We start from the raw sequence: 27,166 nt of genomic DNA, 5'->3' as shown, positions 1-27,166 counted from the left end.
CCTCATTTTGGTGGCATCGGAATGGCCACTTTGGAAACTAGCTAAGGGGCAGTTGAGTTGAGGCTGTGTTTGGTTTGGATTTAGTAGAGATGTATTTGTATGGAGTGTAGTTGCTTCTCTGTGTAATTCACTTTTTGCTAGTTGTCACTGTGGAGCCAAGCTTTCAGGAATGCCCTGCTGCTCACTGCACAGACATATTCTGTGTCATCCCACGAGAGCCCCTTCGAAGCTGTATGGAGACCTGAGCGGACGTGTCTCTGCTGCTCGGAACTGGAAGTCCAGGGAGAGTGGAAGAAAAACAAGGTCTATAACCTGCAGAGCCAGAAGCCTGTTGGTGGGAAATTCATCCAATCATCTGGTGAGTGAAATTGAAAGCAGAGGATTCTGCACTCGTCACCACCTAGTCAAAATGAAAGTGCTCTCTTGTCAGGATTATACTCGATCACGCAAAGTAATACAATTATAAATGCACTACTCATTTTGTTTCTTTTTTGATGGGAATTACCGACACAGAATTTATCAGAATCCCCATGTTTAAATGTCTTGCTGATTTGACAGGAAATACTGATGTTGACAGAGATAACATAAAACTCATTATGTGCCACCACAATGAGGACATCGATGACAATCTGGTTAGTAAGTTTCATAAATTCAAAGACTATTTTAGATTTGTCGCTGTAAAAGAGAAGTTGAAATGCCCTGAAATCTCATAGCTCATATATGAAAGATACTTGACAAAGGTTTTCCCAGAGTTGATAACAATCCTGAAAATTCACATGGCATTACGAGTGACAAATTATGAGACTGAAAGAAACCTTTCCAAACCGTGAATAATAAAATACAAAGTTGGATCAACTTCTTAGAGGAGAGACTGAATCATCTTTGTATTCTCTCTATAAAAATGATATTCAAAAATGATAGTCATTCAAAGAGATGATCAAAGAGTTTGCAGCCAAAAAAAAAAATACAGGAAAAAAGTATTACAGATGCATGTCAGACAATTATTTTAGATTTTGTGGTGCTTGTGGAATTTGTCAGCTTTTCAAAATTTGTAATATGTTATGACTTCTTTTCTCTCTGTAAATACAATTTCACTTTCAAACATGATTGTATATTTTGAATTTTGAATTCTTTTTCTACCGGAGGGTCCCCTAAACTGTGAAAGTTTCTGACTCCCATAAGCTGGGTCTTCCCCACGTAGCCCCTGGCCCTGCAGAGAGCTCCCTTGGCCTGTAGCTGGCAGCAGATGGTTTGGACATGAGGACAGGGTCTGGATGGCACTGACAACAGCACCCACCATGAGCTGGTGGGGAATGTGGGTCTAGTTGACATCATACCTCCTTGGAGACCACCTGACTTTTATTCTAAAAGGGGCAAAACTTCTGTCGCACCGCCTGTGAGGGTCCAAACCTTTCTACCCAGAGTCTCGTCAGGGCCTGGCTGGGTCCTGTCAGCCCCTCTGTGTTTCCTTTTAATAAAATTTAATGTTTTCATTTTCAAAGACCTAGAAAATCCAAACACGTTTTAAAAGCCCCGAGGAACTATAAAAATTAATAGCACAGGGATAATTTCTTTTTCAGTGGCGACTCAATTAAACCTGCCAAAGTCAGACAGTGTGATTTAAAGGCACCACTTGCAGAGGGACCCGAGCAGAGCAGGCAAACACGGACTGAAACAATAATATTTACCAATTACCCTCTTGGATGTTTCCCACCCGGCCTCTTCCCCCTGGGGAGAATTTTTTCCTTCCCTCCCTCCTCTTGAGGGGCCAGAGGTCAGCATCCCTAATTGTTTTCTCCTTGAATGGTCACATTGCTATCAACAAGTGACTGAACTTCTTTTCTGTTCAGAGTAATGGAAAAATACCACCCGGGCTGGCTGCCCAGGGCAACAGGCCACATGGACATCATCCCGTATGTGGGGCTGAGCTCAACTTTGCAAATGGAAGAACGGCTCCCAGCTCATCGCAGCCAGGCACTCCAGCCAGACTAGACAGCTCACATTCCATGCTTAGTCCTGCCCCAGGGTACTTGTTCCTGCTGTTCCCCCTGCCAGGAGGAATGCCCTCTCCTCTGTTCATTGAACACTTACCACTGAGCACTTAAATCTTGTATTTTCTTTGAGGCCCCTATCAAGGTCATATTCATGTAGATTTTCCACTTCATCTCACTGCCTTCAACGCCTCTCTGTTGACTCAACTGCACGTTATCTCTTAATTGCAATATGGGCTGTCCGGGCACTGTCCTAGAGCTTGCAGCATGCAGGCTTCTCACAGGCTTATAGTGATGTCTAGGCTGCAAGCTCCTCCAAGGCATGACCCCCTCTGGATGCATCCTTTGCATTATCTACTCTGTTGAGTTTGGTGTTCTGCATGTGACAGAAGCTGAGTCATTGCATTTCGACTAGAATGGAGGGTCTCAACATTTTCTCTACAACATGAGGATAAATTGCACGCCTCCAGAAATAGGTACAAGGACTTCAATGCAGCATTGTTTGCACAGAAACAAAGGACAAAAAAATAAAAAAGACTTGAGTTAAATGTCCATTGATGGGGAATGGATAAAGAGAATGTGGAATATGATGACATGCTCTAAAGCAGTTAAAATAAAGGAAATGAGGTGAATTATCAATATATGTAGATTCCCAAAACAGAACTGCTGAGTGAAAAAGGTAAATTGCAGAACAATATGTTTGTTAAGATACAATTTAGGAAGATTCACTACCATGTAAACAAATACTACATATCGCTTTATGGATCCATATGAATACATCCATGTGTGAACACAGGGATGAGAAAGAAATACATGTAATTTGTGCCGGGGCTTGCCTCTCGGGAGAGAGGGAAGGGAATGGGGAATGGGACCCAAGACTCTTTAACTTCTTCTGGATACTTTTTCTTCTCATTATAAAAATCTGAAGCAAGTAAGAGAATGTTAACATTTGCTAATTCTGCTTGGTGAGTCCATGGCTGTCTGTGAGGTAGGGATTGGCAGGATGCCCCTCCTCCTGGCCCACCCCAGACCCCATCTCCCAGCCTCCTCTGTAGTGAGTTGCAGCCGTGTGACCTCAGCCTGGCCAGGGAAGCGGGCATGTGGGCGGGAGTAATAGACGCCACCTCTAGCCTGGCCCCTGGAACAGCTGGCCTGGATCAGCAGCCCTGGAAGTAGGTAAACCAGCCATTGATTTTGCTGTTACCCTCCCCAGGGAGCTTCTCCAGACTAAGTTGGATGGTAGGGAACATGAGGAGGGAAGCATGACCTCTGAGAAAAGTCCAGGGGCCTTCTGCTGTCTACAGTTGAAGGTGAAGTCTCAGATTGCTGGCTGGTTCCTACACAGGCACTTTGCCCATTGATTCATGGTGGCCAGCCTCCTCACTGTCCCCAAAACACACCTTGCTCATTCCTGACCTGCTCCCCACCTGGGATGTCCTCCCTACAGCACTCAATTTTATAGCACAGACTCACTCGTAAAACTTTCTGCCTGGCCCCAGCCACTGTCCCAGGTGAATCCACGTCCCCCACTGACTCCCTATTCCCTTTTAGTTCTCAGAACTCTTATCTGTACTCTTCTCTTGACTTTATCCACACACTGCCCTGTGCTGTAGCTTATATCTTGGTGACAGTGACAATGCTATATCTTTGTATCTCTCTGTCTGAGAAGGACCTAGGTTGACTTTTTCAGTGCTAAGCAGGGGGGTGAGAACAACAGAGTAATCTGGTATCCTCTGTGATGGGTTTACAACACATTGTTCAGAATTTCCAGAGTTGAGGTCAAAGAGATCCTTCCTGGAGAGGGGTGGGGGCATGTGGGAATGCACCCCGGGACTGTAAGAGAGAACAGAGCTTGGAGGCCCTCTATAAGGAGATTTTGAGGAAGAGGGCTCTGAACCTGAGGCTGAGTTTCATTCTCATTTCAGAGATCAGGCTACCTCCAGCCAGGGTTTCTTAACATCACTTGCTTTTACTTCTGGTTCTTCTGTAGGGTCTCCCGATGAGATCCCATAGAATGCAATTGTATTGTTTGTTTCAGAAGCAGCCAGGAAGGTGGAGGAGACATCAGGAATCAGCATTCTATTCCTCAGTCAGTCCTGGGGAGGAGAAGGCTCAGGAAGGAGAATCAGAGGTCATGGCTGGGAGGGAGAGAGGTAACTGGGCTAAACACCTGAGGTTTATGGGTAGAAAGGAGGTGGTGGTGGGACAGCCCAGGATAGAGAGGAGGTCCTGGTGGCAGGGATGGGGTCCTCACCAGTGGTGTAGCAATGGCCAGTTATGGACCTGTGGGCTTTGGACAAAGCCATATAGCCTCCCTGACTCTCAGCTTCCTTATTTTTAGAAAAGGGATGATACAAATTTTCTGGGCTGCTGAGGTTTAAATAAATAGAATGTGTGAAGGAGTTTGTCAGCTCTTAAGTGCTATACAAATAATATGCTATCACTGTGGCTAACATAATAGATGCCAGATAAATGTTGGCCAGTCAGAATGAATAGGCAAATGAATGAGTGAGTGAATGGATGAAGGAATGAACTAGAAGACGTGAGCTCACAGGTGGTCCAGAGGCCACCTGTGACCTCAATGTGGTTGATTCCTTATCCCCTGAAGGCCAGAGAGCCTGGTCAAACATCTTCTTCCCCAGGGAAGAGCCCTTGGGCTGATGCTTGCAGCAAATGAAGGATCCTGTGGGTTTTGGTACCCCAATCAGAGCCCAGAATTGAGTCTATTCCAAGGAGGAGATGGGAAACAAAGCAGTCCCTTAGATGTTAGTAATCTGGTCAAATGGCACCCAGAGTGCCATGACCACCTCTTTAGAAAATGAAAATATCATTGTAAAGTAATTAGGGGAGACCCTGACGCAAGTCCAGGATGGAAAGGCTTTGGAGGAGAAAGTGAGAACCATATGTATTTTATACCATAGGCCTTTGTCCGTCTGAGATGTCTAACTTCCTGCTTCCCTGAGAGATAAAATCTGAACATCCTATTTGGACACTGGAGCCTTCCACAAACTGACCAGGTGGTCTTTCTGGTGTTCTCTCCCACTTTGGCTGGCTTGCATGAACCTTCTCTCTGCTGAGCAGAGCTGAGCATACCAACCCATTTTAACATCTTATTCTTCGCTTTCTAGCCCACTCTACCCTGTCATCAGGGCCCCACTCAAATCTTATCTTCCCACTGGATTAAGGGTTTCAACTTCAACTATACCTTTTGGTCTTCACCATGCTTCCATTTCTAACCTCCCAAATGCTTGGTGCCTCTACCCTCCATCTGACTCAGGCTTCCTGGCCTAGCCTCATGGCTGTTTAGGTGTCTCATCTTTTCTTTTACACTGTGAGTTCTCTGAGGGCACTGATTGTGTTTGGCTTATAATTTCTTGTGTTCCCTAATCTGCCCAGCACAGTGCTGGGCACATGGAGAACCCAAACATATCTGTTGAGTGGTTGGGAAGATGGAGTCATTAGAGACCAAGTAACACTTTGTCCCTTGGTATCTCTGGCCAGATGAGCACTCGTGGAGAATTAGAACTTTTTATGCTTGCTGAGGTGCAAGCATTAACAGGTGATCAGCACCTGGCTTCGGCTCCCCCCTCCATATGCCCTCACTGAGGAGGTTAGACATTATTATTCCCTAGAAGGTATGCAGAGCCTGTGCAATCCTGCTGTGCTGATGCTGCTTTTCTGATTTCTTCTCTGTTCTACACCTCCTCAATTCCTAAAAATTCTCTTCCTGCTCATGAGAAACAAGTTCCTAGCCCAGTGTGGTCCCCCAGAGGCTATCTTCCTCAGCATCATTCCTTTCTCGTTTCCACCTTCTCTGCCTTGTGCCTAGTATTGGAGCTCCTGTGGCTCCATTGGGGTGGGGTGGGGTGGGGTAAACCAGATTTGCAGTTTACACCATCTGAGATTAATACCATCTGAGGCAGGGGCATACTAGTGTCATAAGACATGGTTGTCCAGAGAGGGTGAGCTCACTTCAAGGCGGGATCCTCAGGGGTTCACAGAGCAGGTGGCACTCGAATTGAACCTTGAAGACGGACAGTATTTGGATTGGCAAAGGAGAAAGACAGATGTGGAAGCAAGAGGGCAAAGAGTGTTGGGTAAAAGTGAGTAAACAGAGTGGCTAGAAAGGAGGGACTATAGGAGATGAAGCAGAAAGGTAGATGATGGGCCAGGAATGGGAGTTATCCAGAATGACACAAATATTTATACTTGAAGTGTTTCTGAGTGTTGATGAATGCCCACCTTGTGCTGGGCCAGGGACAATCAGATTGGCTCATGCCTGTGTCACACATAGAAATACCGAAATCCTCAGGCACAGGGTGAATTTACTCTTTTACAGCCAACTGGGAGTTGGGGGGAGGGCATCCTCTTGGGTCGCACTCATGTGGGTCTAGAGATGGTCTCTCCTAAGTGCCTAACCTGCTGTAAGAGTGGGAATAGTCTCCAGGTTAGATTAATTAAGTGGGTGAGGCTCCTTGCACTCCAGAGAGAAAGCTGGTCCACCAGACAGAACAAGCAAAGCTGGGGGAGGAAACCGCACTGGGAGGATGCTGACTCACACACCCCAGGCCCAACATGTGGGGCCTCTGACGTGTCCTATGAAGGCAAGACCTTCTCATGGCCATGATCCAAGTCCAGGGAAGCTGGGAATTGGGACCCTGAAAGAGGTAGGGTTGGGGACATTTTTTGGACATGAGAGGAGAGCGTGAGTCAAACCCAGCTGCTCCAGGCTACTTCCAAATGTCTTTTCCTTAGGAAGTTCAAGAGTGCATAGCCATGGTCCCTGAGCCCACAGTGTGACAGGGCTGTCAGGAAAATTAATGAAAATTTAGACACATTCGTGGGGCTCAGCAGCCTGGCCTGAGCATGCACCTCCTTTTTACGAGAGACAGTGGCACAGAGAACATCCAGACCAGGGTGGCAGGGCTTGAGGGGACCTACATCAGGAACTGTTAGGGAAGGAGAAAGAAGCGTAGGGTAAAGAAAGAGGGTAAGAGTGATGGAGGGTACAAAATAGCATCGTCAAATACCTGATGGATGGTCACTTGGGTGAGAGGTTCAACTCTGTGAGTAGTGCTTCCATGGGGGCAAAACTGAGAATTTAGAGCATAAGGGTTTCCTAACCCAGGAGGATTGTTCTTTCAGTGAAGGTGCTGCCTGCACTAGCATTGCTTACTCTTATCTGAGCCCTTCTTGTGGGTGGGGCCTGATGCTCTACTGCATTGTAGCAGGAAGCCGGTTGTCCTCAGGTTTGCACATACATCATTTTGGGCTTATTTGGAATATGTGAGGAATGCTTTCTTTCAGTAGGAGCAATCCAAAGAATTCTTAAATGCGTAAACTTTTTATGCTTAATATTGGCAATAGGGTGTAGGAGTAGTGTGCTCTCAGGAGCGGGAAAGTGAGACAAGCATCCCTCTCTATGGGTGCTTCGTGTGAGGGGTCAACTCTTGGCAGAAACAACTGCCTACATCATTTTTGGCACACATGCTCAACCCACCCTGAATCTGGCTACACACAGGTTGCATGTAAGGTCAGACGTAAATGCGTATAGATTGCATTGCACAAATAGAAATTTAGAATTCCAAGCAGCAGGGAATTCATAGCAAGATGTATTATCTCATTTAATACTCATGATAATCCCATGAAGTGAGTGCTATTATTTTCATTTTATGGAAAAGGACATCAAGGTATAAAAAGATTATGTGAACTCTCAAAGGTCGGACTTGAACCCAGGTCTGCATGAAAGGTCTTAGTTTCTGTAATCTCCAGGGGGTATCTAAATGGAGGATGAAGGGTGCCCTGTCAGGGACACTGACAGAGAATTTCTGCCTCAGGTGTAGAGGTGGATAAGATCCTTCCATCTCGACAGGTCTGTGTCTCCCCTTGGGTTTTCAGGGAAATGCTAAACCATATGCTAAGGTGGGCCGTGTGCTCCATATCCCTAAGCAATGCCAAAGATGCGTTATTGGGCAGGCAGAGGAACAGGCACAAAGCAAGCGGGCGAGTTTGTTTACACCTCCCTGACTCCCTGTTTTCTTTGCAATTTGTCCTTGCTGTCCCTTTAGAAGTACCTAGCTCTTGGGAACCCAAGCGGCTGATCTGTCTGGATGGAGGACCATTAAACTCAATGGAGGCCGCAAATTCAGCCGCTCTGAATTTCTCAGTCTTGTTCCACCCATGATAAAATAGATTTCCCTGCTTCCCTGGGGCATCTAGAGATGCTTGAATTTTTGGTGGTGTGGGAAGTGCCCATTTTGAATTCTAAGATCAGTTTATGAATCTTCACCAGCCAGGAAGATTCTGCTGAGCATCTCTTTCTGTACATTGCATTAGAGAGGTCTCTCGTATTAGGGGCAGACTCTGGTTTTCCAGATGTAAAATTATGTCATACTATTGCATGTTCTTTCTCAAACCGTGAATGCTACCTTCTCCCCTCCCCATGGAATTTGATATACTCCTTGGAAAGACATGCCACCCTGTGCCCTCACAATTCAGAATCATTGGTCTAGTGTAACCCTTATAGCTGATAAATCAGAGATACAAGTTAATTTGGTCATTGTCACAAAACAACTTATTTAGCTCATTCGATTCAGTTCTAGTCAACAAATTTTTATTGAGCAACTACTATGTGCCTGGTATCATAAAAGGAGCAGGTGTATCTGCATTTTCAAGTCCTTCTCAGAAGAAGGGACCCCTGACCGAAGGACTAAATGCTTGGTGGTAGAATTTAGGTCCTGGTGTGGTATATTCTTTTAGCTGGGAATCTTCCGGACACCACTAAAATCTCACACTATGGACAAATGTCTGCTCAGTTAATGCAAAGAGAGCCAGTCCTGCATGGACGCCCAGCTTTGAAGATGGCAAAAATGAGGTTTAGAGACCTCTGCCTAAAGTAACAGCATCTCCCTGCTGCCCCTCTCCTGTCAACACCCTCTTCTCCCTGGATTTGGTCTTATACCCTGCCTGCTGTTTTCTTTGTTGTCTTTTCATCCCCACCAAGTTGGCCAGAAGGGCGCCCCCCTTTACTTCCTCCCACCGCCCCCTCCCCCCAGCCCCATCCTCCCCAGCACAAGGTTCCATTCTTCATTAATACTGTTTTAAAGCCAACATGGAGCTGTTTTCCAGATGTGGCCATGCGCAGACAGTAATTGTGCTCTGTGATCCCTTCCAGCTGCTCCCATCGCTTGCCAACAAACTCCCCCCACCCCCACCCTGCAGCCCCAGGAGTCCGTGTTTGGGGGCTGCAAATTAGGGCAAACGTTGTAAAATGATCATGTGCTACACAGGGCCTTCCCCACAAGAATTATGGACTTTATAACTGAGCTAATTGGCATTAGGTCTTGCCTGAAAGGTCAACAGAGTGGCAGAGAAACAGGATCTTTGTAAATTGATCGGCTGGCTCCCCCTCTTAGTCCCCCCAACCCCCTTTCCAGTTTTGAAATACGGCCTACCTGCCCTGCGGAATTGCTGACTCTTGTAAATTACTGCTTTGACTGTAGGGGACTGTGACACATTGTTTCACATCACGTGGAAGGCAGTGGGGATGGTGAAGGGGTGCATAATTATACCCTGCAAATACTTCTACCGTACCACAAGCTTCAGCCTTCATGCATCTCAGTGAAGCAGGGCATTTTAACGTACTTGACCTTCAAATCAAGCATGATTTATCCAAAGGTAGCATACAGGCTTTGAATCATTTATTTATTTATTTATTTATTGCTCCAAATACATAAGTTCCTTTGGAATGATCTTGTCTTCCTCTTGTTTCTCAAATGGGAACACTTGTACAGTCATGCACTGCGTAATGGCATTTCCATCAACAACAGACTGCATATACACTGTGGACCCGTAAGATTAGTACCATACAGCCTAGGTGTGTAGTAGGCTATACAACCTAGGTTTGTGTAAGTGCACTCTGTGATGTTTGCACCACGATGAAATCGCCTAATGATGCGTTTCTCAGAATGTAAGCTGTCATTAAGCGACGCATGACTACAGTTTTTTCATTACACAAATTCATATTGAGCGTGTCAGAAGCAGGGTCCAAGACCAGCTTTAGGAGGGAAAGAAAGTTATTTTTCTGAAATCAGAGATGTTACATTTTTATCTACAGATTGTGCAGATCTTTCTGCTGGGGGGAATTGAAGCCTTACGGATTCAAAATGTCTGCCCTCCTCCATGTGGTGCTCACTGCTGGGGCTGAGCGTTGAAAGTGTTTGTTAAAACATATATAGTAACTGGGAGGACTAACTCTTTAAACTGTGGCTCTTACCCCCCTCCACCTTCTTTTTCTTAGTGAGGGACCCTTGAGAATCTAATGGAAGTTGACCTCATATTGCATACACTCACACCGTATTTTACCTGCAATTTCGGGCTGTGCTTGGATCTTTCAAATCTCAACTATGGTTCAGTTCCAAGTTATGAATCCCTGCTCAGTTACCATCATCGCGCATTGACACCCTAGCCCACAGGAGCTTGTCAGACCCTTCTAGCAAAGAGGCTTGAGGAAATAGGGCTTAGGCTGGCCAATGTAACGGAAAAGGTGAGAGAAGCAAAGTATCACGGGCCTATTTTTGGGGCCACAATGGGGGGAGAGGGTCTGAAAATGATCTACTCATTGAACGTGTAGTCTGCAGACCTAACAAACGATGCAACTTGCATGCATCCTCCTACGACTCTTTATTGAACGTATGCAAATTTTGTTGCAATGTGAGCAAGGTAGATTCATTTAGAAATATGGACATTAAATGTTTGCCCATTCAACAGATACTAAAATGGTAACTGTTATCATGCTGGCAGGTTATTTAATGCAAAAGTAGGGTCTTTGAGCTGGGAAGTTTGGGAGCCCCTGGTCTGCTACACTGATCCAGGTCACCATCGCCTCTCACTTTGATCACTATCATGGCCTGAGCACACTTCTCCCTGTTGCTCCCTCATGTCTCTCCCCAGCACTGCAGCCAGGGTGGTCCTTTTAGGACACCAGGTCCTCTTACACTTAAATAGTCTCATGGTTGCCACCTCGCTTTGAGTCAAAGTCAAGTCCTTGCCATGGCCTCCTGCTCTGGCCTCATCTGCTATTATTCTTTCCTTTGCTCACTTCATCCCAGCCACCGGCCCCCAGCCGCTCCTCAAATGGGTCGGGCAAGCTACCACATCACTTCTTTTGCACTTGCTGCTACCCTGTGCCCAGAAGGCACCTGTCCCAGCTGTTCTGATGGCTAGTCTCCTTCTCCCTTCCAGGTCACTGCTCACACTTCACCTCATCTGAGCCACCTTCCCTCCCCACCTCGTCTAACAGCCACTGTCTGCCCCCAGCACTCTGGATCCTTCTCCCTGCCTTATTTTCCCCCACAGCACTCAACACCACCTGACTGCATATTTATTTGCGCTTGTCTGTGTCTCCCCATCAGGATATCAGCTCCTTAAGAATAGGACCTTAGTCTGGGGTGTCCACTGCTGAATCCAGAGTGCGTGATGGGCACACAGTGTGTATGACATGAGCGAGTGCCCCAGTTCCAGGGTACACTGGGGGACTAGAAAAGAGGAGGGAAAGCCAAACAAATGCAGGGAGGAGAGGAGCCTGGGGGATGGACGAGCCCAGCCATGCTCCCTCCTGGCTTTGTGGTAAGGGTGCTGTTAAGAGGATGTCCCTCCTTCCTGACCTGACAGGGTTGCATGGAGCATTTGCTCAGGCCCATTTCACTCTCCTCTGTTGTATCTTTCAAGTCCAAGGAAAGGCTGGACTAATAATAAAGAACATATATGGACAAGAGCCCGGTACTGGGAGCCCTATATGGGTCACAGATCTGCCATTAACAAATTATTTCACTTCTCTGGGTCTTATTTTTAAATCTACAGGATGAAGGGATTTGTCTAGAAAAATCTCAAAATCGAAGTGCTTGATTCTATTATGAAAAGGAATATGAGATGCAAATTAACTCCAAACCCTTATAAGAATACTATGCAATAATACTTACTGCAGTCTCAGGGGCTCTTGAGAAAATCTCAATTTCCAGACCTGTGACTGTACTCCCCTTTCCTCACTGCCTGAAGGCCCCCACTTCGTGCACAAGCCATATAAGGCCCTGCTTCTCCCCAGAGCCTGCCTGGAGGCTCCAGCCACGCCCTCTGCATCTTTCCCTGACTTTTCACGTTGGGTCGCGTCAGCACTGCTCGTTCTCACTTGCCTTTAGGAGGAGGCTGACCCCACAACCAACATTACCATGAGTCTCTCCCCATTCACCTCATAGCCTCCTCTGTCCCCAGTAATCCACCTAACTGCCATTTGTGGGCAGAAAGCACTGCCTCCTGTTGGTGGCTGATCCTGACCATAGGGGGAAATCAATGACACATCATTGGTGTTGGCAGTTGCTATGGAGATAGAGTGAAGAAATGGGAGTGAGAAGGAGCAGAGTGGGTCACATGAGCCCTCTTGAGGAAGTTAGGCTCACCTGGACATGACAGACAAGGATGAGGAGAGCAAGAGAAGGGAAGAGCAGTATTGAGGAGGTTGATAAGAATGAGGTGGGCACAGACTCTGGCTATATGAGAGCTGGCTTGGTGGGCAGTAACCCTCACCTCAGGCCCGCACCATCCTTCCTCCCACTGTATGTAAACACAAGTAGCCATTTGAGTCTCTTTCTGAACCAATAAAGCAGAAGTATCCTTTGTCAATGTTTCTCTGCCTTGACCTGAATAGTTTAATACAAAAGAAAAGCACACTCTCCTTTTTCTTGGGCTAGCATTGGCCCTTGAGCCCCAGTCCAGTCCATAAGCCAGACTCTAAACCAGATCCCGTCACTTGTTCCTCTTTGAGGTTGGTTGGTCTTGACCTTGGTTCCCTTGAATCCATTTGGAGTGACCTTCCTATTCTGTTTGTAATTGAGAATCATTGTTGTATATAAACCGTGGCCCTGCCCGCCTCATCCCACCTCATTCAGGGAGGCCAACCTGGGTGAGACACAGTAAATTATTCCTTTCCAGAACTCAGTTTCCCCTGATGTCACAGTGTGTTCCCATCCTTTCTGTTGTGTTGTTGTGACTTGTTTCCCCCTCTAGCTAATGTGCACCCAACACACCGCCCAGCCACACTGTCCAGGAAACCATGATGCATATCATGAGTGGATGCTGTTGCTAACCACCAGGACCTGTTAGACGAAGCAGAAAGGACTGCTTCTGTTTAGGATCAGAACTCACCTCAAGGTCTCCCACCTGCACTTTTGACCTCCTGGACCTTGGACCAGAGACCAACTAGCCCACAGCTCCTGTCAACCACTCCTGTTCTAGATGATTCCTTTGGAATTTAATCTCCTAGGGGATGTAGATATACGGCCCTCCTGGTCCTTACCTAGTATCTCTGTCTGCTCCCTGGCACTGGACCTCTAGAATGCCTGATTCATAGTACCGCTAGTGTCCTGGCTGACTCCCTCACTCCTGTGATCAGTTCACTCTTGTAGCCCTACAGCAGAGTGTGACAAAAGATCAGTGTTCCAGAGGTGGCCATCAAATGGACAAAGTGAGCTTCCACATAGGTCCCCTATTCCATCTCTGGATGTAGTGTAGATAACAGTAAATGTAGGAAAACCAAGCCTACCATGGTAAAGCCCATCAGACACCCAGAAGTGTCAACTTTCACAGCCATCACCCTGCCCCCATCTGGGGCCACCTTCCCTCCTGTGAGCACACACTCACCACTATCCCCTTCTGGATGTTTTCTGCTTCCCTGATGTCTTCATCTCACAGCCCCTACACATAGCCCTCAAGTTGACTCATTTCTCTTCTCCTCTCTCCCAACCTAGAGGAAGAAATTCCAGAGAATTTTCCTTAGCCTGGGCTAAAATCAAGAGTCAGCCCTGACAGAATCTGGTGAGAAAGGAGCTTCCCCACAATGGTCTTGGCACTGTTGTTCTAGCCACGGTAGATATTTTCTTGTTGGTGAGCTCCAAGCCCTCGGACCCCATCTGTTGCAGCTCTGTGCTTGGAGCATCACAGTGCAGCTTTTCTTTAAGAGGTTTTCACAAGTTCAGAGCAGTTCTGGGTATTGGGGAGTTGAAATTATTTTTACCCACGTGCAGCTGAAATAGCCATCTGCCGTCACACCGCCCAATTCCCCACTGTGTTTAAAATCCATCTGGAATTCTTTTTTTTTTAATTTTCCATATTTAAAAAAAAGTTAGTGTCTTAGTGCAAAGGAAGCCGTCATGTCTTCATGTCTTATCTGCCTGCCATGGAACCTGTCCCAGGTTAGAGGATAGATTGAGGGCTCCTTGTTGCTTGTTCCAAGGCGTATTGATTAATTATTTGTTCTAGGCCCATGACTGTTTTTGATTCCAGGAATGTCTATCTTCTTGTATCTAAATATAATCCAAAGCCCAGCTCATGTCACCTCCTCCAGGAAGTCTTCCTAATTACTCCTGCTCTCATTTCTCTGACAACTCCATGGCAGAAACGGACAGCTCCTTAGCACATAGTCCTTCATTTACTTCTATTTGCCTCAGCTGTGTTGGCTTGGTACCTCTCAGCTCTGTGACAACTGGGACTGTGCCTCATGTTAATCTTGCAGCTGCCACAGAACCCAGCCCAGAACGGCCCTCAATAAAGTCTTGGAATGTCCTGTAACTTCTTTTCTTCCTTCAAGGCTCTTCAGATCCTTCTTTGAACAGCTCAGATTTTCACCATACTTGGAGTCCTATAGTATTAATTAAATCTTCTGAATTCAATATAGTGCACATGTTCTTTCTGCTTTGCCAAAGGTCTCCATGAGTCCTGAGTATGAGGCTAATATCTCACACCCCATTGCCTACATAATGACCAGCCCAAGGAGGTGCTCAAGAATGTGCTTTAAATTAAGATGGTGATGATGATGGAACCATTCAATTAGTAAACATCTGTTAGGATCCTAATAAGTACCAGGCCCTTTGGCAGGTGCTGGGGACTGAGTGATGAAGAGACCACAGTCCCTACCTTCAACGAGCTCACAGTCTAGTGGAGGAGATACATGGGGGGACACGCCAGCATTTCAATGTGACTTCAGAGGAGGGAGCAATGAACTGATTACAGGATTTTTAAAATCTTAACATTTGAACTTAAAGTTTCAGGAAGAAGATACCCAAAGGCATGGAAATAGGAAAAATCTGATGGGTTCAGGGAGCACCTGTGGTTCTTGTGGCTGGGGCATAGGAGATGAGGGCAGTGCTGAGAGGTCGGCCTGGAAAGATAGAAGGGCCAGGGCAGGACCCCTATCCTGCTCACCTAGGGACTCCCATCCCAGGTTTCCTTGGTCATGTGCTCCAATTGCAATGCATGCATTTATTTAAACTTCTCTTTGGTAACAAGGTCTACGGTTTGTCCTCCTCTATGTGAAGTGAGACTTTGATTCACCTTAAATTGTCCATTTTCCTCTTTCTATAGGGTTCTGTATAGTTGATATCCCTCAGTCTCCCCCATTGCCCTCAGTTGAGTGATAAGACGCATATGAACAAGCATTTGGAAACTAGACGTCTGGAGATATATCTATCTACTACCTTCATGACTTTGGACAATTTCTTTAACTCCTCTGAGATTCAGTCTTTTCACCCGAAAAATAGAGAAAAGAGCAGTAGACTACCCACTTCACGGGGTGGTTGTGAAGCTCAGCTATAACAATAGATGCTAAAGAGCCTCGAAACACAAAAAACTCAGTGCAAATGCAAGTGCTTATCACCCTGATGGAAGGAGACAGTCGCTCCTTCCTCCTGTGAAGACTCCCTTGCCAGGCTGTACAAACTTCTCTGAGGTCTTGGTCTCCCACAGCAACTTGCCCTATCATCCCACTGGCATTTTTGCTTCCACATAAGCCGGCACTTGCTCATTAGGTATAACAAATTACTCTCGCTCCGTTGGGGTATAGACAGAAAGCTGCGAGGTAGAATAGATTTCTTCCCCTCTGCTTCCCTGCTTCTTCCTTTTCATGTTTACAAGTGTCTCCAGAACAAGCTGTCTCCCGTCTGGGGAAGGCAGAGCCGAAGCCGTGCAGAAGTGGTGTGCGAGACTTGAGAAGGCAGATGCTCCACTCTTCTTCCCAAATGCTTCCCACAGCTCGACTGGCTCTGGCCCTGTCATGCTTGTAGCACATCTGAATATCAGTTGTTTGTATGAATTGCAAGCCCAGCATGTCCTAGCCTTCCATTTGAGATGCCCGAGTTTACCGGCACCAGGTATCCATTGGAGGCAGAGCTTCGATAGACCAGAAGTCAAGTTCCGATTTTACTCCAATCTAGAGAACGATGAAGGAGCCTCTTGTGGTCATATTCCCAGCCCTTGGTCCATTTTACTTCCACTCAGGCTGCAACATATACCCCATATCCGGGCTGTGAAGCAAGGAGAATTGGGAGCATAGGAAGAAAGATGGGAGAAGCCAACATTTGGCACCATTATGGGACTGATCAAGAATGCCCTCTCTCTCCACTCTCTGGGGTCCCTTTTCACCTTAGTCAAGGTGTATAGGGCCTTTATAATACCCACTGCAGATGCCCCAGCATGCCATCCAAGCCTGTCCCCCTAGTCCAGGTTCCTGAGCCTGGCTCCATCTAGTTCATCATAAAGAGTTGAAAGATCACTGAATGATGAGACTGGAGATCTCCTTTCCACTTCCAGGTTAGGTGACATCAGCTGTGTAAGCCTCAGCTGTGTACAGTTGGGGTGCTGGATTGGGGGTGAACACACCCCATCTAGCTCTGAAATTTGTGATTCTTTCGCCTGCTTCCTCTGCTACTCTTCTCCCCTGATCTACAATCACTCTTCCTTGGGGTCTTGTCCCTCACTGAAGGAAATCTTGTTCATACGCTCTTGGGAAAAGCTAACGGGGCACAAAAGTTTCTTCTGGGAGCTTCATGCCCCACCTCCCACCCCCATTCTCAGCCTGAGCCTAGGATGACAGCACATGTCAGGCGTGCCTCCTTCTTCTCGAGAGCTCCCACTGGACGCCTGTCCCTGCATTCACTACACTACTGGATCATTCTTTGGTTATTCTGACTTTGACGATCCCGCTCCCCATAGAATATAGTGTTCCTTGACACCTGAAATCAAGTTGGCACCAGCCTGAGCCCTTGGAAGTGTCTCAATAATACTTTGAATAATTAATTAATTGGAAAAGTCTCCAATTTCTGGGCTACAAAGTCTTATTTGAATCCATTTTCCTACCCTGTTCACCTTTCTGTCTTACCCTCCTCTGTCCACCCCAGACCCACCATTTTGTTCTTCCACCTCATCCAGGGCCTTCTGGCCCTCAGAGACTTTCTCATGATCCGTCTGCTATGCTGTCCTTCTGTTGTCCAAAGTCCCTCTTCTACAAGAAGTCATCTGGGCCAGATCAATAACAATGGGCTTCAATTTCTTTTCTTAGTTAAAAATTCCTCATAGTTATATAAGTATTTTACAAAGCACTTTCATGGAGGTCATCTCATTTTATCATCTCACAGACGTTATCATCCCCATCTTAACAAAGGTCAGTAAACTGAGGGTCAAGGCTGTCACCAGAAGGCCCACAAGGGGCAGGACAGGGACTCAGAGGCAGCTCCTGGGTTTCAGACAAAGACCTCTATCAGTTGCAACGTAGGCTGTGGAATTCAAGCATCCATGGGGGCTTGCAGGCATTCCCTTTGTCTGGCTTAGTTTATTCTAGAGCAGCTTGATTCCCGTTCCACCACTCTCTGTTGGCTGAAGATACCCAAGGAGTCAGAGAAGGAATCACTACAGGCTGAGACAGACTAGGAGGGGACTGGAGGCAAGGGGCACAGGCATTTCAGGGACACAAATTCAGGCTTTAAATATCCCGAGAAAAATCATCCCTGAGAGGACAAGTTACAGGTGTGGATTTGGCCCTCTAATGATCAAAGCAATGGGTCCGTAACATGATGAAGATCAGAAAGAAACCCTTCACGCTTCTTAAGCCAAAATCGATAACAATTTTTCTTTTCTTTTTCCTTTTGCTTAGCTCAGATGGCAGTATTCCTGGCTTTGTACCTATAAGAACTATTTGCTCTGGTAGCTAGCTGCCTCTACCCAGGACAAGGAGCCCTGGACCTCCTGGCCTGTGTCCAAACCAGAAAGGGGTTAGAAAGTGCCTCCTGCTTAGGTTGCCTCCAAATGGTCCAGGGACCATGATAGGAAATCGATTAGTTCCTGGGTTGAGAAGGCTGGCCATGGTCTGGTGTGTCTTCCCCACATTTTCAACCAACAGAAAGAGCAGCCAGCCTGTAGGAAGGAATGGAAATCCAGGGAGGTCTTGGTTTGAGGACATCCAAAAGCATCCAGGAGAAGAAATAAAATTAACGACTATCATTGAGAGCTTAAAATGTGTCAGGTACTGTGCAAAGTCTTTACACAGATTATCTCATTTTTATCTTCATTACAACTTCAGACATAGGTTTTATCATTATTCCCATTATACAGATGAGGAAACTGAGTCACAGAAGTTTAAGTAATGTGCTCAAAGTCAACAACTAGTCAGCGGTGGATTTGAAATGGGGCTGGCTTCAAAGCCAGACTTAACTATTAAGCCTTTCAGGGCTCAGAGAGGTTCTTTGTTAAAGAACCTGTCACAGGCTTCGTCTTCACAGCAAGAGCTCTCCTGTTCCAGTGTGGTTGACTGCTGCTTCCAGGGCCCGTGTTGCAGGTGGAGGCAACTATAGGCAAACAAAAGTAAGAGCATAGCCCAGTGCTTTTAGAGATTCAATTTGATTTGATTCGCTTCAATGCAATTCAATTCAATTCAACTCAGTTCCCCGTATTCAGCACCACCTGTGTGTCAGGCAGTTTTCTCTGCCTTGGGGATTCTCAAATGAAGCTGAGTCCATCCAGAAGTAATTTTTGAAAGCCTTAAAAGTTTGGTTAATCTAATTCAGCAATTCTTTTCCTAGGAGCTTACTCTAAGAACACAATCTTGAATGTATGGGAATGTTAGCTATGAAGATACTCTTCTTTGTTTATTAAATGGTAAAAAGCAATACAAATGTCTTAGGGACAGGGGATAGGCATTAGATGTATCTCAGACAGGTGTTACAAGCTCTAGTAACATAGTGGCCATGTGGGTTGAGACCAGTCAGGCAGGAGTGAAACCAGTCAGCGCAATACCTTTAGTTCCACAGAAATATGCCCAAGGTCCCCAAACTTTGTCTCAGTAACATTTTTTAGAGCATCCCTGGGCCAAAACAAGTGCCTCAATTAGGTTTAAGCATGTCGGTCTAAATAAATTAACAAGTAGTTATATCCTAACAACTTAGTAGCTGTTTGAAAAAATCTTACACATAAATTGAAAGAAAAAACAATATTTACATTTAATTCTTAAATAATCATAATTATTTACTAATGGGATGTGTGCACCTGTTGAACATTGTTCAATTAATTGCATCTTGGAATTAGATTAGACATTTCCACTCTCATTTCCTGTTTCACATTGGTTTTTGTATAGTACTTTCTTTTTAACACAGCAACCAATGAAAACCCAGCTTTGTAAAGACACAATGATATCATATGCAGTGTGATCTAACGTTGAAACTTTGAATTCCCTCAAGCTGGTAGTTTGCACAGTAACTGACAGTATTGAGTTTCATGGTGAGTTCCGTGGTAATTAAAAATATCTTGCAATGCCCTCATGGGTTCACTGTGGCACCCTGGAGTTCCTTGGCACACAGTTTGGGGACTGCAAAAATATGTTCTCTTCAATTTTGTTGAAACAAACTGCCTTCTTTATTTGTCCCTTTTGGTCTAGCTTTTGATAGATATATGAGTACAAGAAATATTTCACTTCTCTCCCGACTGTGGCAAAAGAAAATCAGCCCAAGAGGATGATAAATAGCAACTGATCTTCAGCCTCAGTTTCAGAGAGGCCACAGGGCACAGTGGGGATTGAGGCAAACAGAGAGCACAAGCTCCATGTAAAGAGGGCAGCTTCCACTCAGCTCCATCCATGTGGCCCTATGGGAATGTGGCATTACCATTTTTTTTTTAAAGCAGAAAATACAGACTTTTATGTGGAGTCTCCCAATATTCAGATACGGGCAACTAATTCTAACGTATTATTTATAAATATTGGGCAGGTCAATACTATGCTGCACACATAAAAAACATGTCTATAGGTGATGCTTTGCTCGAGAGTCACCAGTTTGGGACACATAATGAGTTATTAGGTAATCATTAAAAATGACATTACTGATAAACATGTAATCACATGAACACATATATTAAGTAAAAAAAGGTAACTAGCAAAAATCCTGATATCATTTTTATAAAAGCTATTTATGGTTAGCAAGAAGACTACAAAGGATATATAACCAAACAGTTAAAATGATTATTTCTGGGTAGGGAATCATGGATGATTATAATTTTCTTCTTTTTTGCTTCTCTGTATTTTCTAAGTTATTTTTACAGTAACCACATATTGTATCCAAAACATTTATTGTTCTGTTTTGTATTCTTTTTAAAAAGAGAAACTTAGAATAATCACTGTGAATAAGACATCATTAGACACAAACACAAATACGAATTTAAGTGGTGTAAGAAACTCTTCCTGATTTTATAGAAGCTTATTAATGAATGGGAGAGAGACAACAGATATTACAGTGGTAAGTTAATTGACAAAACAAGGGGGAGAGTTGCATGATTGCACTTATCTCTAAGTTGCTTAAGGGGTTCAGAACAGGAAGAGAATTGGAGGGTGGAGTGGCCATGGAAGCAAGCTGTAGGTGGGGTCCCCAAGACCGCTCCCAGCCTCAGCGGTTCAGGACACAGCATATAGTTGTTCTCATAGCTAAGATTTATTACAGTGAAAGGATACAAAACAAAATCAGCAAAGGAAAAAGGTGCATGGGGAAAGTCTGAAGGGAATCGGAACAAGCTTCCAAGAGTCCTCTCCCAATAGAATCACACAGGACATGATTGATTCCTCCAGCAACAAATTGTGGCAACACACGTGAAGGGTCCTCTATCAGGGAAGCTCATTAGAGATGCAGTGCCCAGGGTTTTTACTGGAGGCTGGTCACATAGACACCCTCTGCCTAGCACATACCAAAATTCCTGACTCCCAGAAGGAAGCAGGTGTTCAGCATAAACCACATTGTTTGTACATAGAGTTTAGGTGCAGGGAGCCACGCTTATCAGTTAGGGAATGGTGGGAACATGCCTAAAATCCAAGTTCCCAGACACCAGCCAAAGGCTAACCTTGTAAGCAGGACTTCCTAAAGACGGCAATCTCAAGTCTGCTATGTTTTCTCTTTTCTGCATAGAAGCCTTCGGGGGAGGTGAGATCTGAGCAGGGCCATGATTCAGGAAGGTAGAGAGAAAAAGGGAAAATGCACTAGGCACAGCCAATATTCGTAAAACCAAACTTGTTTTCAGAAAAGAGAGAATCTCAAAACTTTGGAAGAGGTCATAATAATCATCTAGTCTAGTACTCTCCAAAGGGCAAGCATATACCACTAGTGGTATACAAGATGATTTTAGGCCATCTATGGATGAATATTTCCTATTTTAATGTTTATATATTTATTTTGATGTGCAGTTATATATATGATATAAAATAAATAATATATTTTATAATATACTATAGATATTATGTATATATATATGTGTATGTATCTACAGCTATCTAGCTAGCTATCATCTTTGTAAAACCCTGATACTATAGTTATTATTAGGGTAAGGCTAATTTTAAGAAAAATGTGGGTCAATTTAAAGACAAATATTAAATAATAAATAATATTAAATAATAAATATTAAATAACAAATATTAAATAACATTAAATATTAAATAGATAACAGCCCAGGGGTCAGAGGCCATGTCCAACCTCTGAGGGCACTACAGTGAGCAAATGGCGGATGCTGGTCACCCCAACTCTCCCTCCCACTGCAGAAACCTCACTATCATGTTTTTACTGTTTTTATGGATGCTCCCAGTTTCATGTGCTTCATCCATAAAGTAAGAGATTTAACCTAACTCTCTAGGATACCTTCCACACCTACTACTTCACTGATTCTATGAGATCTAGTAACATAAGTCAACGGGAAAGGGAATTCATTTTGTTTTAGTAAAAATAAAAAAAGTAAAAATATTTTACTTAATATTTCAAGAACTCTTTTTTTTCTTATATGAAACAGGATGCATCTTTATGGATACTATCATTGTTCATCCATTGCAGGAAGTTCATGGAGAAAAGAAGAATCGCAAATCACACAGAATCGTCCTGTGGCACATTGCTTTCTGTGTCTTAAATCAAATTTCCCCATTTCCCCATTCTTCCCCAAAATTCCACTCTACTACCTTTTACACTTGAGACACTGGCGTTGCTGAGTTAGCCTGATTCTCTTTTCCCCTTGGCCATCTTTCAAGAGGGGCAGTCTTTGGTAACAACGTTTTTGACCCTGACCATCCACTCTGGGTTCTCCTGGGACTTCCAAAGCCCCTGCTTGCAGTTCTCAGGCATGCCCTTGGGGAATTCCAAGCCCAGGGATTAGAAAGTTACTATTAAGAAGGGAAATATACCTTTGGAGTTGTCCTGGAGGCTATTTCAGGCAAGAGAGCCGAAAACTTAAGCCAGGCTTTCTGCCTGTTGATGCCTGGGGGACTCAGAAACAAAAGGCCCTTTTCTCTTTCATCTAACAAGCCCCTAGGATAGGTGCACCTCCTACCATCTGTCAAAGAAGTTACCCTCCTACAAGGAAGAGGTCTCTGCCTTTCATCGTGATTAATTCATTCAACAAGTAAGTACCTATTTTGTGTAGACTCTGTTCTAAGCACTGGGAACACAGTAGTAAATGCGATGGCCGTGATTGCTGTCCTTAAGGAGACTATGTTTCATCAAGAAGCATCAGCCATTGGCAAAGTAGATAGCCCAATGACCTCACACATCATGTACCTCTGTGCCCTCTTCCAATTCTCTCTCTTCTTTCAGATTGGAAAATGTAAATTATCTTATCTATGAAGCTTGGACATCTAACGGCCATTAGACGGTGCTAGAACTGGTTCTTAGACACTCTCAGGTCTAGAATTACCTCTACCTAAACTTGGACCAACTTTTAAGGTTCAAATCAAGTTATTCCTCTTCTGTGAACTGTTCTGTATTTGAAGCCCCAAGAAAGCCTGTCTTTCCTCAGCTCCCTGATAGACACAAGCCTGGTCCATTCCTTGACCTGAGCAGCTAAGCTGGTGTCTGGAAGCCTGTTCCTTCCAGGTGGATGATTGGACTGGGGTGGGTACGTCATCCAGGGACAGCCTATCTCTAGGCTGGCCAGGTACCTATGAGGGGTATTGCTTTGAGAGATTTGGCTAAAGGGGCAATGTGACTTCAGTGGACCAATCTGTTCTCAGAATTGGGCTCATAACGTATTGGGAGCAGATTGGGACACATACATACAGTGGGATCATGGGAGAGGCAGAATACTGACAAGAAGATCAAAGACTCTGCTGCCGAGGGGCACAAAATATCCCTGCTTCCAGAACAGCCTTGAACCCCAATAGTCTTCAACTCTCATTTGTATTGCTGCCCTATGCGCAGGCCCCGCTGTGCTTGAGGTATCCTGGGCTCCTGTTCCTCCCAGTCCAAAGGGCCGAGATGAAGCATTTCCTCGTCTCCTCTAGCCCCATCGCTTCCCTCCAGCATCCTCTTTCACAGGCTATTTCTTGACTCTTTGGACTGGAAGCAAGCTGAATTCCTGATTCTTGGCTTCTTTATTGCAAGAACAAAGCTTCGTGGAGTTTCTGCTATGTGCTGAGCCCTGTGCCAGGTGCCAAGATGGAAAAGAAAGGAAGGAAGACACCCAGGCCCAGCCCTTACAGAGCCTCCACTCTGACAAGACAGATAAGGCCCACGAGCACCACTGGGCTTGGTAACTGCCTGAGGCAGCATCTGACTGACCCTGAATGTGGTGTGTTTGGGGTAGGTGCCGTGTGAGGTCAGAGGAGGCCTCTGGGCATTGGGAGGAGAGTTTGGGGGGGAGTTCGAAAATGTGGTTGCAAGGAAAGGAGTGGGGACATCATCCCAGTTACAGAGCCCATCATGAGCAAAGGTCTGAGGAAGGGAACAAGGCTGGTCAAGGGGGCCAGGAGGAGAGATCAAATGGGGACCTGGGGCTGGGGATGGCTTACCCCTCTAGTCCTGACCCTGTCATTAAATCTGGGGAAGCAAAATGGGTGTGCCAGCCAACCTGCCCTGTCAGTCACCTCATCGGGCATGAATTGCCCAGAATTAAAAAAAGAAAAAAAAAAAAAAAGGAAAGTCCTCATTATGTGGTTGGAAATCCTCATACCAGAGATAAAATTTTATGAGTTGCCTATTGCTCAGCACCCCGTATTTTTGACATTCTCTGTTTCACATACAGTATTTTAAACACGTGAGACACAGACATTACTGTTTTTTAAATTTTTTTACCCTTTTTTTTTTTTCTTTCTGTCATGGCTTAGTGGGTAGCTCTGAAGTTTTTAATACTGAAGGGCCCATTTCATGTTATTTATTACCCTGCTTGCGTGAAAGCTGAGGCCTATAAATCGTCAACACAGGTCGTCTAATTCCAGCAACGGCGAGGCTTCGTCACATGTAATTAAAAGATCCCAAAGCCATCGGAATGTAATGGATTTGGAAATGACACCATGGGGGCGCGGGGAGCAGGCCCAGGAAGAGGCAGTCATATTTCAAAGGCTCTCCTGCAAGGTCTGGGATCGATGGGGCTGCCTGGCTTGGCTCCAGCAGGGCTGGCTGATGTGAGGATAAAGGCAGGGTCTGGATTTGATCTGATCCTCAGCTTGGAGACCACGCCATTGCAGTTCCCACCTGTGTGGAGGTGCACCCAGCTCTTGGCCTCATAAACTCCTTCAGCTGGGCCTGCTGAGGCTCCACCTCTTATGGCAGTGAGCATGCGTGTCCTGGCAGGAGGGTTTCTAGAAGCAGGGAATAACCCCACTTCACAGATAGAGCCCAAGCCCAGGATGGGGGAGAAGGCCTTGGTTTCACCCTCCCCACAGGTACAATGCTTCTCTTATTCTTGGTCTCAAACTTTCTCCCTGAAGCTGTTTCCAGCTGTTCTAGACGCCCCCATGGTCACCCTTCAGTGGCTCCATATTCTGCCATGAAGTTTCCTTGAATCTCTGCAATCACCTGGAGTTCACTGCTCCTTCCTCTGGGCTCCCAGGGCACCCCGGGACTGCCATTTCACTAAGCTGCTCCCAGATTCCTGACCTCAGAAAATGTGTAAGGAAATGAATACGATTTTAGTTTGCTAAGCTTTGGAATAATGTGTCACACAGCCATGGATAACAAATGCAAACACCATCTATATGTTGATGACACCAAATTTTTATTTCCAACTCAGACCTCTCTGCTGAACTCCAGAACTGTATATCCAACTGTGTCCTTTATCTCTCTGCCCTACATTCCAAACTGATCTCTGATCATTCTCTCAACCTGCTTCCTCCACAGGTTTTCCCATCTCAGCTGGTGGCAACTCTTACCCAGATGCTAGCTATGGCCTCCTACTTGCTTCCAGTCTCCTCCCATGGCCACTCAGTCTACTCTCTACCTAGCAGCCAGTGAACTCAATCAAATGTAAGTCAGCTCATCACACTCTGAAAGAAAATGTGCAGCCCAACCTCCTGAACTCCCATGCCTCATTACTCTGCCCCACCCGCCCTTTACAAAGAACTTAAAACCTTTGAAAGTATTACCTGATTTACTTATTATGCTTACTGCTTATTGTCGATTTCTGCTAGTATGTAAGCTGCATGAGCGTGGGGATTTTTTGTTGTTATTCTCTATTTTGTTCATTGTGGTATCTCCAGTAGAACGGAATACCTAGAACTATATGCCTGGCACATAATGGTAATCAATAAATATTTGTTGAAAAAAGGAAGGAAGGAAGGATGGAACGAAGGGAGGGAGGGAGACAGAGCGGGATAGATGGCCAGAGAGCAGGATGTAGACAGTAGATGGAGGGAGGAAGGACTACCCTAGGAGAGCCCTTTTGTGGTGAGCTGTGATCTGAATAGCTGTGAGCGGATGCAGTTCCTCTCTTTGTAAGGTCTAGACTGTAAGGTCTTTGAAGACATGAGAGGATGGCCTGCCCACAGCATCCAGTGACAGGCCCTACTGAGACCAGGGCTCAGGGAATGTATTTGATTGATCTGCCTTTGGCAGCCCAGGAATACCTCAGGTTCGCTGCCCGCATAATCCAGCAAACCTGGGTATTTTCACTTCTCTGGTCTTTTGCTACTATTCACATCCAGCCTCTCTGCTTTATTCATTTTGTCATGAGTTGGATTGTGTCCCCCAAAAAGATATGTTGAAGTCTCAACCTCTCAGTATCTTAGAAAGTGACCTTGTTTGGAAATAGGACTGTGGCAGATGTAATTAAGTTAAGAGGAAGTCATGCTGAAGAAGGGTGGGCTGTTATTCCAATATGACTGACTGTCTTCTTAAGAAGAAGACAGAGACACACAGGGAAAAGCACTATGAGAGGACAGAGGCAGAGATTAAAGTGATGCGTCTACAAGTCAAGGAATACTGAGGATTGCTAGCAATCACTAGAAGCTTGGAGAGAAGCATGGAATAGATTCTCTCTCAGAGCCGTCAGAAGGAAACAACCCTGCCCACACCTTGATTTCAGATGTTTAGCTTCCCAAACTGTGAAAGAATAAAATTCTGTTGTTTTAAGCTACCTAGTTTGTGGCACTTTGTTATGGCAGCCCTGGGAAATGAACATGGGCTTCATGCCTTCTTCTTCAAGACCATCCCACTCTTGCCTCAGAGACTTCCCTTAGCATTAGAAGACTGTTAGAACACACCACCTATGACTCTCTTCAGAGTGTTTTCTCTCTCACACACAATACAATGAATCTCACCTCCTCCAGGAAGTCCTCTTGGACAGCTTAAGAAGAAGGGAGTCAATGCTCTTAGCATCCCTGTATTTGAAGGTTTAACTCTGGAATATCTGGCTTCTTTACTTACAGTTAATGTGCATTTTATTGGTTTGAGAAAATGTAGACAGTCCATCTTCTCCTTTTGTTCTTGACTTACTCATTCATTGCCATGTTGTCTCTTTGATTAAGTGTCCTCAGATGACAAGAAACTGATCTGTCTCCTTCACTGCCTATATTTCCAAGTCCAACTAAGGTAAAGAAAAGGCACTCATGCTTGTGGATAAGGACT

General features: G+C 45.2%; 1 protein-coding gene and 1 long non-coding RNA gene across 4 annotated transcripts in view; one reads left to right on the top strand and one right to left on the bottom strand.

Annotated features, from left to right (window-relative positions):
- The window catches only part of LOC103544320 (urea transporter 2), a 193,556-nt gene that overhangs the window by 116,836 nt on the left and 49,554 nt on the right, over nt 1–27,166 (bottom strand). The window lies entirely within an intron of this gene.
- LOC139084557 (uncharacterized) lies at nt 156–27,166 on the top strand. Of its 3 annotated transcripts, none has more exons than XR_011542033.1 (3): nt 156–358; nt 25,442–25,567; nt 27,067–27,166. It is a non-coding gene; the product is annotated as an uncharacterized lncRNA (long non-coding RNA). The 3 variants fall into 3 exon arrangements; XR_011542035.1 differs by lacking the exons at nt 25,442–25,567; nt 27,067–27,166 and adding exons at nt 22,634–22,730; nt 23,708–23,897; XR_011542034.1 differs by lacking the exons at nt 25,442–25,567; nt 27,067–27,166 and adding exons at nt 22,128–22,730; nt 23,708–23,897.

Source organism: Equus przewalskii, chromosome 7 (assembly GCF_037783145.1).
Source record: "Equus przewalskii isolate Varuska chromosome 7, EquPr2, whole genome shotgun sequence".
Classification (NCBI taxonomy): Eukaryota; Metazoa; Chordata; class Mammalia; order Perissodactyla; family Equidae; genus Equus; species Equus przewalskii.
Note: the sequence above shows the minus strand (reverse complement) of the source record. Positions and strands in the feature narration are given on the sequence as shown.